The sequence below is a fragment of the Stomoxys calcitrans genome, chromosome 5, assembly GCF_963082655.1.
Source record: "Stomoxys calcitrans chromosome 5, idStoCalc2.1, whole genome shotgun sequence".
Classification (NCBI taxonomy): Eukaryota; Metazoa; Arthropoda; class Insecta; order Diptera; family Muscidae; genus Stomoxys; species Stomoxys calcitrans.
The window spans coordinates 133,833,211-133,840,691 of record NC_081556.1 but is presented as its reverse complement, the minus strand read 5'-3'; the positions used below and the strand labels follow the sequence as shown (position 1 = coordinate 133,840,691).

The 7,481-nt window shown below is 32.9% G+C and overlaps 1 protein-coding gene across 3 annotated transcripts in view; it reads left to right on the top strand.

Moving 5' to 3' along the window:
- The first annotated feature begins 344 nt into the window (after window positions 1-344).
- The window catches only part of LOC106084873 (protein windpipe), a 165,979-nt gene continuing 158,842 nt past the window's right edge, over window positions 345-7,481 (top strand). The window contains exons 1-2 of one of the 3 annotated variants that reach the window (XM_059368652.1): window positions 345-746; window positions 7,067-7,240. The gene's annotated coding sequence lies outside the window, so the exon portion shown is untranslated. Of the gene's footprint in view, window positions 868-6,418; window positions 6,711-7,066; window positions 7,241-7,481 lie in introns of those variants that run through there. The other 2 variants (XM_013248815.2, XM_059368653.1) reach the window with 2 other exon arrangements.

The window sequence follows — 7,481 nt, the reverse complement described above, 5'->3', positions numbered from 1 at the left end:
TTTTAAAATTTAAATCCATACATTTGAGACTTCTGTAACAGTGCTGTGCCTCATGAACTGTTTGATTTTGTCGAGTGTATTTGATGTCATTTTCCTCTACTGTTAACCAGCCCCTATCGGTGTATAAGTGAAGTTATCTATCTTATGATGTTTGCAGACAGCTCTCTGTATATTTAGCCTTCTGTTGTTTTTCTCCACCGGTAGCCAACAGATTGTGTGTGAGTGCTGCGCGAGAGAACCACCAGTTGTGTATGAGAGAGAGTGCGCCTAGTGGTGTGCGCTGATGTGTGCCGCGTTTATAACTGCAAATGATTCGAGTAGTGAATTTTTTTAACACTTTTGCGTTTATTTTACGAAAAGCTCTGCTATTGAGCGGTTGTTGGTCTCGGTGTACAGTTGATTTTTTCATTGTGTGCCGTTTGTCGTGCCTTTTAAGCTTCATTTTGGCTTCAATTTATTGTCACTTAAACCCGTGCAAAATCAAAAGAACGAAACGAAATAATCGTACGATCCGATAGCAACGATCTGATCCATCTTTCACTGATCTTTACTCTTATTCAGTGTGTGAACACAGTAGTATAGAGCGCTGTAAATAAAGCGTGCGTGAGTGCGTTCGAGCGCGTGTGTGTGTGTGAAACTGTGTTATACGAGAGTACTTGACCAACGATTATTTCGCAGAATACAAAATTCAAATTTACTCTTTTGCCGTAAATTGTTGCTAAAGGCTACGTGTGTAAACGTAAACGGTAACGCGCGATTTTTGCAAATAAAACGCATGTTATTTGCAAGTGCGTATGTGCATTGCATGGTGTTGTTTTGGTGATGGTCTTCTTAAAAGCAACAAAACATTGTGTTGTGTTCAATAATGTAATGAAATGAAATCTTAACAGTTATTAAAAGAAATATAAATATGCCTATAATGATAGAAGAAAAATTTACTGTTACAAATACAATTCGCTCTTACGTACTGCTTTCAAACCATTAGAAAAAAAATATAAAAAACAGTTCAAGAACCTGGTTGTTGTTGCAAAAACTACAATTTATTAAAAAAAAATATATGTAATCATATATATATGTATACATATTTACATATTGTGCTAGTATTTCTTATCAGTCACTTAATTATTGTTTTTATTTGCGTGGCTTTAAGTTTGATTATTTTTGATTTGGGCAGAGATTTTTTTCTTTTAAATCTTGGCCACGTGCTTAAAACAATAAAATAAAACAACGAAAAAAAATGAATATTTACATTAAAATTTTTATATTTTGATGTTCATCTTCCTTGCAATAAAGCGCTGTTTGTTAACCAAAAGGTACAATTTTGGAATTTTTGTGAAATTTTTTGTTAAATATATTTATTCTGTTGCAAAGGAATAGTAACAGTTGGGTAAAAAGCTCAAATAGTGTTGAACATTTGTTTTTCAATACATTGCAATTTTTTTCGTAAGCTTAGAAAATTTATGGGCAAGAGTAAAAGGTCTTGGATTTACCTCAACATCAATTGAGAGGCATTACTCTGCCCAAAATAAAATAAAATAAAATAAAATAAAATAAAATAAAATAAAATAAAATAAAATAAAACAAAACAAAATAAAATAAAATAAAATAAAATAAAATAAAATAAAATAAAATAAAATAAAATAAAATAAAATAAAATAAAATAAAATAAAATAAAATAAAATAAAATAAAATAAAATAAAATAAAATAAAATAAAGTAAAATAAAATAAAATAAAATAAAATAAAATAAAATAAAATAAAATAAAATAAAATAAAATAAAATAAAATAAAATAAAATAAAATAAAATAAAATAAAATAAAATAAAATAAAATAAAATAAAATAAAATAAAATAAAATAAAATAAAATAAAATAAAATAAAATAAAATAAAATAAAATAAAATAAAATAAAATAAAATAAAATAAAATAAAATAAAATAAAATAAAATAAAAAATAAAATAAAATAAAATAAAATAAAATAAAATAAAATAAAATAAAATAAAATAAGATGAGATAAGAAGAGATAAGATGAGATGAGATGCGATAAGATTAGATGAGATAATATGAGATAAGATGAGATAATATGAGATGAGACGAGATGAGATAAGATTAAATGAAATATATTAAAATGAAGTAATCAAAACCAAATAAAACAAAAGTATTAAGTAAAATAAAATAAAATGAAATAAAATAGAATAGAATAAAATTAAATGAATAAAATAAAATTAATAGAACGAAATAAAATAAAATAAAAAACTAAATTGAACAAAATAAAGTAACATAAAACAAAAAAATAAAATGTAATGTCTCCAGCATTGGGAGGGGATAACTACCACTGAAACATTTTTATGTTGATCTCGCCAGGATTCGAGTCCAAGCGATCAGCGTCATAGGCGGACATGTTAACCTTTGCCAACTCACTGTAACTCCAATTGAAAAAATTATTGAAATTTAGCCTTAGAAAAACCTGTTTTGGTGGAGAGGGCCTATGTAACCTCGCCGCTGGCTACGTCGGTGAATAGAGATATATGTGAACGGGGACCGATTATGTCCATTTACAATCCGAACCGACCTACATCAATGAAAAGTGTTTGGGAGGAATTGCGAGAGGAAAGCTTTACTCAACCAAAGGGTAGCTCAAGTGACAAAAGTCTGAGAAATCAAAATCTGGAGACTCGATTTTCACCGTAGACGTATGGATTAGTGGACTTTCTTGCTCAGTACGATTTCAAGATTCAGAAATGCCAAGAGCCCTTTAAGATTTTTTGCATTCCATACTAATCGCCCCACCCTAATTTATACTCTATGTAGTCTTAGACCAGAAATGGCCAGCCCTTTACAGATGGCAAGTGACATATATGACCAAGCGCAGGGGTATACGAATGAACGGCCATACATATGAAAAGTATTAAATAATTGTTGTTGTTGTAGCAATGTGTTGTACTGTAGGCAGCCCTTGCCGATGAGGGAATCCTCGGGTCACTCCAGTACGTACAAACGGCTGGCTTGGGATTGAATTATTTCATTGTTCATATTTTATGTTTATTTTGCAAAACACCAATCAATCAGTCCAAAAAATGTTTTTTTACAAACTGAGAGAACTAAAAAAAAGTTAAAGAGAGTATTTCACACATACAGTAACTCTTTCATTTAGGACATCGCTGTCTTAGACCAATATTTCGAGAGGTTTCAAACTGAATGACGTAGTTACTATGCAAACCCCCATCAAATGTGCAAATACACGCACACTGTCGCACTGTTGTGTACTGTGTACGTACACAAGAACATGTAAGCTTATAAGCTCATGGGAATTATGTGCACATGCGCCCATTACCGGTATAATAAGAGAACGCTCATAGGTGCGTATGATTACTATTTGACAATCATGCCATGCATACTTCATAGTTCATACGCCACCTTGGTCACTCATGTCCCATAACAAATTACAATCAGAACAATATTTGCAAATCATGTCGCTAAATCATTGGTTTTAAGCGTATGACAAATCGAAGGACAATTTTATATGGGAATAAATCGGAACGCATATGGGACATTTGCAATTCCAAACTACCTTTATCAATAAGAAGTATCTGTGAGTTTCAGCGAATATCTCATTTTTTTTTTCGTTATTTTAATTTCGAAAGATGGACGGACAGAGAGAGAGACATATGGATGGACAGATGGACGGACAGACAGCTAAACATACAAATTGATGGACAGGTAAACATACAAACAGACAGACAGACATACAGAGAGACAGCCGGACGGACATAGCTTGATCGAAGTATAATGTCAAGACGATCAGGGGTAACATCAATATTTCCAGTAATGGCAGAATGGCAGGTCATTAGGTCTTAGAGGTGTTCAATATGTCAAGTTGAGATGTTAGCTAATATAGGTGCTATATAAGGTTATGGACCATACTTAGTATGGATGTGGAAAGTTATAGCAGAAATCATTCCAATGCTATGTGGGGTAAGAATTGTGCCTTTTAGAAGGTCAAGAAGGAAGAATGGTTTATATGAGAGCTATATCAGGTTATAGACGGATTGCTACCATACTTATCATCGATATTGGAGATCATATGAATAGTCATTGTGGGTATCAGTCAAATAGGATAAGATTTGAGCTCTCAAGGGACTTAAAAAGCACAACCGGAAGACACAGATGTCGGTGGTCGTACGAGAAGTCATTGGGCAAAAGCCACCAGTGGATAAGAATTGCGAAATTTGGTCAATTTACAATGCCCAACGATCTACAGTGATGTGAAGTGTATGAAACAAGTAAAATCGTGCTAAGATCGCCCGGGACGAATCTAAGGAACGCACCACCATGGATTCTGCTAAAAATTTGCGGCTTCTAAGGACTGAAGAAGTCACATCAGGAGATCGGTTTTTATAGGAGCTATATCCGGTTATACACCGATTTAGATCGTACATGGCGCAGTAGTTGGAAGTCATAACAGAACACTACATGCAAAATTTCAGTCAAACCAGACAAAAATTGCGGCTGGTAAGGACCCAAGAAGTCAAATCGGGAGATTGATTTATGTGGGAGCTATATCAGTTTATAGACCGATTTGGACCGTACTAGACACAGTTATTGGAAGTCATAACAGAACACTACATGCAAAATTTCAGCCAATTCGGACAAAAATTGCGGCTTTTAAGGGCTCAAGAAGTCAAATCGGATGATCGGTTTATATGGGAGCTATATCAGTTTCTAGATCGATTTGGATCAGTTGTTGGAAATCATAACAGAACACTATCTGCAAAATCTTAGCTAAATCGAACAAGAAGTCAAATCGGGTGATCGGTTTATATGGGAGTTAAATCAGTTTGTAGACCGATTTGTGCCGCACTTAATACAAAAATTGCAAATTTTGCCCATGAACATTCCGCTTAGGAACAGGGGCAAACTTCTCATATATCAATGAGTGCAGTCTGATTCAAGTTTAAGCTCAATGATTAAAGGCCTCCTTTTTATAGCCGAGTGCGAACGGCGTGCCGCAGTGCGACACCTCTTTGGAGAGAAGTTTTACATGGCATAGTACCTCACAAATGTTGCCATAAGGAGGAGAAAACCACTGCTGATAATCTCGCCAGGAATCGAACCCAGACGTTCAGCATTATAGGCGGACATGCTAACCTCTGCGCTATGGTGGACTTAATACTGTTGTTGGAAATCATAGAAGAACACTATCTACAAAATTTTAGCTAAATCGGGCACAAATTGCGGCTTGTTGGGGCTCAAAAAGTCGAACCGTGAGATCGATTTATATAGGAGAAATATCTAAATCTGAACCAATATAATCAATTTTCAGTCCCTTACGACATACAGCAGTAGTAAGTATTTTGCAAAATTTCAAGAGGCTGGCTATACGCGTTCGACTGCTATCGTGAGTTCGACAGACGGACGGATGGACACGGCTATATCGACTCCGAATGTCGAGACGATCATCAATATTACTCTTTATGGGCTCTTAGATCAATATGTCGAGTTTAAAAACGGAATTAGTATAACCCCATCCTATGGTGGTGGCAAGTTAAACTAAGGCCTTGAACAATTATAACGACATTCAATACGAATTTTAGTGTAGTCTATGGTTCTTCATTTTAATCTCTAGGAGTCGAACTTAAACCAATCTTCTTAATTGTCCAATTTCTTTAAAAGTGCATCACGAAATGAAGACAATCAATACGAATTTTACTATAATTTATGGTTCTTCGATTGTATCTCTAGGAGTCGAACTTAAACCGATCTTCATAATTGAAAAATTTCTATAAAAGTGTATCCTGAAATGTTAGTTCGCCCCGTTTGGCAAGTTGTTAGCCTGCTTGTATTATCATTGCTGGGGTTGTTATTGCGTTTCCAATCAAATGCCTGTTCTGACGCTACTGTGTTATCATAATGATTTAAATTTTCTAAGTGAGTCTGTAAATAGACTGCCACTCTAGCATTAACGAAGTTTGGCTCGCGCCAATTTTTTATTTTTTTTTGAGAATTATGTTCAGTAACACATAAAGTTGTTGCATTTTCAGCTTTGATCTTAATCTTTCTCTCCCTCAAAGTTTTAAACAAATTCTCTGCCTAATATACTCCACCTTGATAAAGTGCTTTGCAAAAGTTTTCATCATCTTTACAAAATTCCCTGTTTTTATTTACATTCCTTATGCCCACCTATTGTTTGGTGACATTCATTAAAATGTAATTTTCTTGCAATACCACAAAAAATAAAACAAAATGCTGTGCCTTTTGGTTTACAAACCAATTTTATGTATTTTCACTTTGATTTTGCACAAAAAAATAAAAATTGTTGTCTTTCTTGTCTGGTGTTTTTGTTTTGACATTTCTTCTTTTTTTCGGTTTTTCAATTTAAATCTGTTTTTTTTTATTTTTTTGTTTTTTCATTTTGCTCTCAGTCGGTGGGCTCAGTTGACGCTGCTGCCTGTCTGCCTGATATCTGTCGCTTTTTTATTATATTCAAGATTTGACCGCTTCGTTCAGTCTTTTGCCTCATTTTCAGCGGCCAAAGTCGTCACTGTTGTTCACCAACGACAAAATTTAATTTTTTTTTAAGCAAAAATTCAATATCAACGTTTCCAATTTTTGTGTTGAACACAAAAAAGAGCAGAGACTCCGAAAAAGAAAACGATTCTTAAAACTGCAATTTTACTACAGTGCGTTCGTTGATGCTAAAAACTTTGTGCGGTAACGTGTTTAAGGACTACATAAAAATTTGTTTTTTTTTTCGTATGCGTGTTTCAGTGCTATGCTAAATATCATATGTGAAACGGTTTTATGCAATCTCATATAATGTGAAAATATCATATACAATACACAGATATAATATTCTTATTCTTCTTTTGGTGCCTATACAAGAAAAAAGTGAAAACATATTACCCAAGCCCAAACAGAAGAGAAAAAAACCAAAAAAATATTAACCAACAACCCAACAAGCAACAACCTTGAATTTCAACCAACACTAACAATTATCAAAATCATTGCAGAATTATTTGAAATTTTTCTACAAGTGTCTATTTTATTTGTTATTTTTTGTTTTGCAGAAAAGAAATAATTTTTATTAGCAAAAAAATAACACAAGAAAACACAAAAAAAAGAATAACCAAAAATCAAACAAAATATAATCAAACATCATATGCAAAACATTTCATTGAATATAAAACTCCAGTCAGCCAAATCAACAAACCTACCATTGGGATTTAAAGGAAAAGAACAATGTAAGTACATATTAGTTAATGCAATAATTTTTATTTTTATTAAAAAAAAATATTTTCAAAAGTTAAAAAAAAGCCTTAAATAATAAACAAAAAAGTAAAAAAATAAAAATAATTTAAAAACAAGTTAAAAGGCGTAAGGTTCGGCCGGGCCGAAGTTTGGATACCCACCACCTCGGTATATATGTAAAACACCTTTCGTTAAAATCCGTTAAAAAATGCATACCTTATGGCTAAATCGGAC